Raw genomic sequence first — 8862 nt, forward strand, 5'->3', positions numbered from 1 at the left:
TAAAAATGAATAGTTTCAAATGAAGGTTAGCTTGACATGCGTAGAGAAGTCAAAGTTGTGGTATATAGACAGCGCATGCTCAAGGCACATGACATGTGATGAAACACAATTCATCACACTAGAGCTTAAACGAGGAGGAAGTGTAAGCTTCGGAGACAATAAGAAGGGTAAGATAGTCGGCTCAAGTACTATCGGAGGTAACCCAACTATTGAGTCAGTCTCCCTAGTTAAAGGTCTCAAATACAATCTGCTAAGTGTAGCTCAGCTTTGCATGAGCGGCAGAAAGGTTGTATTCGATGATACTAAGTGTCAAATACTCGAGGGGAACACAAATGAATTGATTTTAACCGCCCCTCGCGTAGATAATGTATACATGCTAAATTTAGAAAAACAGTTTTCCAAAAACATATGCTTAGTGTCTAAAGAGGATAACTCCTGGCTATGGCATAGAAGACTTGGGCATGTCAGCATGGACCTTCTTGACAAACTAGCTAGAAAGCAATTAGTTGAGGGATTACCCAAATTGAAATTTGAGAAAGACCAATTATGTAAAGCTTGTCAGCAAGGGAAACAAACCAAAAAGTCATTTCAAAGTAAAAATATTGTCTCAACCAAGAGACCATTGGAATTACTACACTTGGATATTTTCGGACCTATCCAGCCACTCAGCTTGGGAGGTAAGAAATTTTCCTTGGTCATTGTAGATAATTTCTCTCGGTACACTTGGATCATCTTGCTGAGTAGCAAGGATGAAACTTTTGAGATGTTCACTGCACTTATTAGAAAGCTTGAAATTGACAAAGACCTAAAAGTAGCTCATATTAGAAGCGACAATGGTGGAGAATTCAAAAACCAACAGTTTGATGAATTCTGTGAAACCAGTGGTATTAACCACAATTTCTCTGCTCCTAGAACACCTCAACAGAATGGGGTTGTTGAAAGGAAGAACAGAACAATTGTCGAAATTGCTAGAACCATGCTGAGTGAAAATAGGCTTCCAAAGTACTTCTGGGGTGAAGCTGTCCACACAGCATGCTATATACTGAATAGGGCTCTAGTAAGACCTATACTTAAGAAAACTCCATATGAACTTTGGAAAGGACGAAAGCCCAACATTGGTTACTTTCGTGCCTTTGGTTGTAAATGTTTCATACTCAATACAAAGGACAATCTTGCAAAATTTGATGCTAAAGCTGATGAAGCAATCTTCTTAGGGTACTCAACTAACAGCAAAGCATATAGAGTCTATAATAAACGAACTCAGGTTGTAGAAGAGTCTGTCCATGTTGAGTTCGATGAAGCTGATCCTGCAGGAAAGACAACTCAGCTCACTGAAGATGAACCAAGCTCAGCTTCCGCTGATCAAAATGGAGCCTCTGAATCATCAATACAAGGGCTGACCAAAGGTAAGCAAGAAGTTGAAATAACATTTACTGACCAATCTATTCCTGTTGAGATTGCAGAAACACCTGTTCCAAATGACTCAACATTGACCAAAAAAATAAAAATCCCAAGAGGACACTCAGAAAAGTCCATTTTTGATGATGCTGACAACAAGTTGATGACCAGAGATCAGCTAAGGAAATACCTCAGCAATGTCGCATTCGTCTCAGTACATGAGCCAAAGAATTTTGCTGATGCTGAGCTCGATGAATATTGGATAAATGCCATGCAAGAAGAGCTCAACCAATTCACCAGAAATGAGGTATGGGATTTAGTGCCTAGACCTAGGGATCAAAAGCCTATAGGAACTAAGTGGGTTTTTAGAAACAAACTAGATGAGCATGGAAATGTGATAAGGAATAAAGCTCGACTTGTAGCCCAAGGCTATAGCCAGCAAGAGGGGAATTGACCATGGGGAAACATTTGCACATGTTGCTAGGTTAGAAGCAATACGTATATTGTGTGCCTATGCCAGTTTCATGAACTTTAAGTTATACCAAATGGATGTCAAAAGTGCATTTCTTAATGGTTTCATAAACGAAGAGGTATATGTTAATCAACCTCCTGGGTTTGAAGATCCAAAATTTCCAAACCACGTTTATAAACTTAAAAAGGCCATGTACGGCCTAAACAAGCTCCAAGAGCTTGGTATGAAAGGTTAACCAACTTCCTGCTGACCAGGAACTATGTCAGGGGAAAAGCTGACACAACCTTGTTCATTAAGAAAAAGGGAAAACACACCCTGCTTGCATAAATATATGTAGATGATATAATATTTGGTGCTACTGACGAATCTTTGTGCAAAGAATTTAGCAAGCAGATGCAAACTGAGTTCGAGATGTCCATGATGGGGGAACTCAACTTCTTCCTTGGACTCCAAGTCAAGCAAGGTAAGAATGGCATCTTCATAAGTTAGTCTAAGTACACCAAGGAAATGTTAAAGAAATTCAACATGATAGATTGCAAACCCATATCAACCCCTATGGGTACTGATACTGTCCTATGCAAAGATGAGAAAAGTAAGTCAATAGATAGTAAAATCTATCGAGGTATGATAGGTTCCCTACTTTATCTCACAGCTAGTAGACCTGATATACAGTACTCAGTATGTTATTGTGCGAGATATCAAACTGACCCCAGAGAATCTCATCTAACGGCTATAAAAAGAATCTTTAGATATTTGCAGAGCTCAATTGATGCAGGTCTATGGTATCCAACTTCAAATGACTTCACACTCATTGGATATACTGATGCTGACTATGGATGAGATAAGCTAGAACGTAAAAGCACTTCGGGAGGATGTCACTTCCTTGGAAGCTGTCTAGTATCTTGGTTCAGCAAGAAGCAATCATCCGTAGCCCTGTCTATAACTGAAGCTGAGTATGTGGCTGCTGGAAGCTGTGTTGCTCAAGTTCTATGGATAAAGCAACAGCTTGACGATTATGGAGTAAAGACTGAAACATTAGAGATCAAATGTGACAACAAGAGTGCCATTGATCTGTCCAAAAATCCAATCCAACATAGCAGGATGAAGCATGTCAGCATAAGGCATCACTTCATTAGATATCACGTACTAAAAGATGAGATCAAGCTGACCTATGTGCCAACAAATGAACAGCTTGCAGATATCTTCACCAAGCTCTTGGCACGTGAACAATTCAACATACTAAGGGAAGCTATCAGTATGTCTAATCCCCTTCAATAATTCTCTAATGAATATTGAGTGATTGCCATGTTGAGTGAAAATTTGAATGCTGTGCAAATGCCATGCTGAGTAAAATAACTCCTACTTACTGAACTTGAAATATAGAAAATCACCTCATACTGAGTTGACATACATGTTGAGTGATTATCCTGAGTAGGTACATATACTGAGCAACTATCATGTACTAAGATAGAAAACTCATCTTGATAGAACTAAGTACTCAGTATCACAAACGGTTCATTTCCTAGGAAAACCGCGCTAAAACCCACTTGCACCATTAAATGCCAACACGTGTAATAAAAAGCACCTAGGAAAGGCAAACAATTATGAGACAACCCATGCGCCGGAAATGTCATAAATGACAGAATCTCTGTCGGTTGAACGCCCCAAGGATAAACGGCTAGTTCAATTAATAGAACCATTTTAGATATATATAAATAGTGGATGAATTACTCTTCAAATCTCTTCACGCGTAAATCCTTTGGTATTCAGAATCTCTCTCTCTCAAATCTTCCACAAAAATCTCTGAAAATAACCAACACTCAGAAAATCTCCAGTGAAAATTCTGGAAAATTGATCACCGATGAAAGCCCTAAATCTCCTCCTAAGTCTAACCTAACTCCGAGCAAACGCCGTCAAACGGACCCGGCAAGTTCCTCAAAACAGAAGAAACCCAAGGTTAGGACCATGGTCAAAGTTCACTCAAAAGTCCACAACCTGGAAGTCCTCAAATGCCGCTGGTTCTCTCCCAGTTTCGTTACTGCCGAAAAGCCATTCTGTGAATGGATTGAAAAGAACGAGTGGGTAGGCCTTTTCTCTCTCCCCGGAACCACCTATCCACGATTGGTTAGGGAATTATACTCCGGCCTCCATGTTGATAAGGACGATGCTGACTACTTGGAGACGCATGTTAAGGGTCACAAGATTGTAATCACTCCGTCCTACCTGGCAACCTTACTCAACATGCCCAACAAAGGAACCGAGTTCAGAACAACAAAAGAAAAGGTGTCAACGGAAAAGCTTGACCAGATGAAGGGTTTTTTCAAACCCAAAAATTACAAAGGAGAAATACCCAGCACGAGTATGGGGCAAAACCAGAAAATGGCGCACTACATCTTAACAAACTTCATCTTCCCTAAACTCAACTCAGCCTCGTCTGCCTCCAACTTTGAGCAGTGCTTTATATGGCACATGCTAACCTATTGTCCGCTGAATATGCCTATGTTTTTGGTGGGAGCACTTCAACAAGGAGGTAAGAAACTTCGATTAGGTTCTCTCATCACCAAGATCGTTGAAGATCACAAGATTGAGACCATCACTGAGACTAAAAGCTTGGGAACAGAAATAACCGCAGCTCTGCTAACTGGGTTATTGTTCAACCAACCACTAAAGGGAGGTGAAGATGGCGAGGAAGATGAGGAAGAAAACGATGCTGAGCAAGAAATTGAAACTGAGCTAGCAGCAGATGATGCTGAGCCAGAAGTTGAACCAGAGGAAGTTCCTGCCGATTCCTTTAAGGCAAAGAAGAAGAGAAAGACACTGGCCACTTGTGCCAAGGACATTGAAACTGTGCCCAGAAAGAAGAGGGCTATGACAAGAGGAAAGAATATTGATGCTGACCTACCTCAGGTTACACCTAAGTCAGCAGAGAAAAGGAAAGGGCAAGCTGAGCCCGAGGAAGAAAATGAAGAATCCCCAGAACAACCGCTAAAGAAGAAAAGTAGAAATTCTGGGTTGAAAATAGTTGAGGCTGATCCCATTGATTGGGTTGTGACACCCAAATCTCACTGCACTCAGAACATTGGGATTGATCTTGAGAAAACTCCAGTTGAGCAAGCTGATGAAGAAGAAGAACAAAGACAGGCTGATACTCAGCTTAATGCTGAAGGAAATGATCATGCTGAGCAGGATAATATTGAGCAAAATCAAGAGGCACATGATGTTGACCAAGAAGAAGAGGAACATCAAAGAGAGCATCTGAATGTTGAAGCTGAGGTTGAGGATGCAAATGTTCAAATTGACCATTCACCTCCAAAATCTAAGTCCCTCAAAAGACTGAAAAAGAAAGCTGTCAAAACCCCTCTTTTTGATCTCTTGGCTGAGTCTCCATCTTTGGAGCAGAGCACGGATCCATCCGAAATCCAGTTCAAGTATTTTTCCCATCATGTTGAGTCTCCTCCCAAGGACCCAGAGCAAAATCAAGCCTCTGTTACTCACTCTGAGGAACATGCCAAGACTCCACCAAATCCAAATCCTGCCGAGCAAGAGCTCGAAGATCCAGCCACTCAACATGGGGAGAAAGCTATGGATCCACCTGTTCAAACTCAACATCCTGATCAAGACCCAATTGCTCAAGCTAGTAAGCAGCCAACTCCACCACTATCCAGATCCACCTCCATTCCTGCGTCTGAGCCAACTTCCACTGAGCAACATGCCTACCTTAGTGCAACTCAGTCTGGCCGTCGCATCATCGAAACGGCTCAATCTCTTCTCCAGGAGTTCACCACTTCTGATGCTGCTAGGTTTGCTCATCCTGAGTCCACAAATATCTCTGCCATCACTCAACTTCTCATGGAAATTAAGGGACTCAATGATCTTGTCAGTATTATGACCACCGTCCAATCACAGCAACCTAAGCAAGATCACATTGCCAAGCTGACTGAGCTATTCCTTCTGATGATAAACCACATGAACTCCCTTGAAGGTAAAATCAATAATCTCTCTGCCCCTAATCCAGGATATGCAACTTCAGCTGAGTTAGATCAACAATTTGCCAAACTGAGAGCAGAAATACCCCACCTTGGGCCAACGGCTAATCCTGAGTATGCCACATCTGCTGAGTTGCAGGGATGCTTTGCCAAGATGACTGCCGATCTTACATGTACACGAGAATTCGTTTCCTCCACTTCTTAATGTACCATTGATCAACTCAGTGAAGCTGTGAGTCTTCTCAGTGTCAACAAAGCTCAGATGGATGTTGACCCCATCAATGATAAACTTTCACAAGGTATTCTACAGGTCGTTCGCTATGACAGTGCTCAACGCATCTTCTATGATTCTGCCCTATTGAAGATGTATCATCAATCCTTTGCTCAGATCACCAACTCTCTTACTTGGCTTAGTAAGTCCCATGAGTGTATTATCAACCCGATCACTGGATCCATCCCCGTTCCTCGAAATGTTCGAGATGATTGCGTTCCTATAATAGACGGATTGAGTGAGAGCATGAAGCGTTTACAACGTTATTCGAATGTTCTATCCTCAGCTGCAAGAAATGAAACCTTTGTCTACAAACCCGATGCTGGCAAAACGGGGGAGAGAACTCAGGCTGGAACTCAACACAAGACAGGTGCATCAGGAAGCAAAGTGAAAGGAAAGGGTAAGGCCTTAGAGTGAGAAAAGAAGAAAGGGTTAAGGCTGTGCTTGAAGCACTAGTGAAACTGTTTGTTATAACCTTATTTTGTGTGGGCACAAGTATTTTGCACTTCAAGTAGTGTGCATTTGTATGTTTCATTCCTTGTTCCAATGAATGGTGTTTTTCATTCTGTTCCAATGCCATGCTTATCAATACTCATTAAACATAAACATTGAACAAATAAATACTCAGTAAACATAATAACGAGTAAATCAAACTGAGTATTCAAGCAATTCTGAAAGCTGACCTAGACTCAAAATAAATTAGAACTAAATCTAGTCAGTACACACATCCTTAGTTTATCTCAAATAAATCTTGGTAGGTTTAAGAGGTAAATTAATAGATGCAACCCTTACGGGGGAGAAATTTCAGAAATATGAAAAATAAATCAATCATGGGGAATTTCAAAACTGAGTTCCATAATTATGCATTTTGCCAACATCAAAATGGGGGAGTTTGTTGAAACACCTTTCCACAAGATTTTGATTTAACAAAATCATCCATGATTAAGAGACAATTAAATTTATGTGCTTTATGTTAATTGTACTAATCCGTTTGTTCAATGTTGAGTATAAATATAAATAAAAGATAAATATAAGAAGTAAGACAGGAAGAGGTCAGCATAGAAGCCTAAAGTATCAAGCTGAGTGGAATCAAACTTAGCATCAAAAGACAAAGACATACACGCCCACAACAACTGTCTCACGAAGCTGAGCTGACTAAACTTATACTCAGATTGGAAATTGTAAATGACAAGGTTTTACGAAGTAGAAGCTGAGTGACTCTTCAGGACAGCATGAAAAAGTCGTTAGCTAAAAGACAATGATTGTCGCCCCTCTGCACCAATAATTGAATCCTTGGAAATACACAGAAGACACATTCCGAGATGTATGGGTCAATGGATTATTGGTAAAGGACAACTGGCGCAAAAAGACAAGCCAGACGCAAGAAGACAAGCCTGACGTCTGAAGAAATGCAGAGGAAGGGAATGGCCGGAACAGTCTGAAGCTGACCAGAATCTGTCCCCTAAAAGATACAAGAGAGAAAAGATACAAAAGCACTTAGATACAAAAAGAGATCTTACACCCATCTTTCATTCTTTGTGTAAATGCTAGAGTGATTACTTGTAATCTTCTAAAGTGTTCTTTATCTAAGAGGAACAAGTGTTTATCAATTGTAAAATTGAGAGTGTAGTGCTGAGTGTTTGGTTGTAAACATTCAGTGGTAGAGAAATCTAGGTGCTGGGCTGTAGCACTTAGTAGGAGTTGAGTAGACGAATAGAGGAAGGTACTCTTGCATATTCAACTGCATTGTAATTGGTTTGTGCTCTACCTTTAAAGAGCTCAGTATTGGATTCTAAAAGCCCGGAGGACTCTGGGGGCTGGACGTAGCCGGAGAGGCCGAACCAGGATAAGTGATACTGACTAATCTCTAAACTCTCTCTCAATATATATATGTGCATGCGTTGTATGTGAAATTTACTCAGCATATAAAATTGTTTTAAGTTGACTCTGAGTAATTTCAAGTGCTGAGTTAGAAGCTGACCTCCAAGAGCGTCAATATCTAACTTATAAATAAAACAGCTTTAGTCAATATCCGTCCAAAGCTGTCTTATAGCATATCTGGCCAAGCTGACCAAAAGCTGAGCTGACCAACTTGCAAAATAACTAAGTCAGCATATAATTAAACGAAAAAAGTTATATTAGTTCCTAACCCCCCACTTGGAACTAATCACACGGGACCAACAAGGATGATTCCTCCATCCAGAATTATAAGTATTAGAATAAGGATTATTAGTTTGATTTTGCCATTGGACAAAATTTACCTGTTCGATCTCACTCATACTTTCATAATCCACATCCGTTTGGATTGGATTCCCATTGGCATCGCATGGTGCCATAAACCTATCAATTTTGTGCGATAAGGCAGAAAATTGGGCTTGTAACATTGCAACTGGATCAAGATTCACTATACCTTTAACCGATGATGTGGTTGAGGAGGATGGTTTTGCCACCGGTATGTGTCCACGTTCTGCAGGCCATATACTGCTGTTGATTGTCATTTCCTCCAAAAGTTCTCTTGCTTGGGCGGATGTCTTCTTCATAAATAACCCTCCCGACATAGCATCTAATGAACCTCTAGTTGTAGGATTTAATCCATTATAAAATGTTTGCATTAAAAGTTCAGCGGGCAATTGGTGGTGTGGGCATAAACGTTGAAGTTCTTTAAAACGTTCCCAAGTTTCATAAAGAGTTTCATTATCATTCTGAGAAAAAGATGTTAACTCTTTTATGACTCT

General features: G+C 40.4%; 1 non-coding gene across 1 annotated transcript; it reads left to right on the forward strand.

Annotated features, from left to right (window-relative positions):
• Window positions 1-8755: 8755 nt before the first annotated feature.
• Window positions 8756-8862, forward strand: LOC136228093 (small nucleolar RNA R71). The gene has a single exon (XR_010688428.1). It is a non-coding gene; the product is annotated as a small nucleolar RNA R71 (small nucleolar RNA).

The sequence above is a fragment of the Euphorbia lathyris genome, chromosome 4 (assembly GCF_963576675.1).
Source record: "Euphorbia lathyris chromosome 4, ddEupLath1.1, whole genome shotgun sequence".
In the NCBI taxonomy this organism is placed as follows: domain Eukaryota; kingdom Viridiplantae; phylum Streptophyta; class Magnoliopsida; order Malpighiales; family Euphorbiaceae; genus Euphorbia; species Euphorbia lathyris.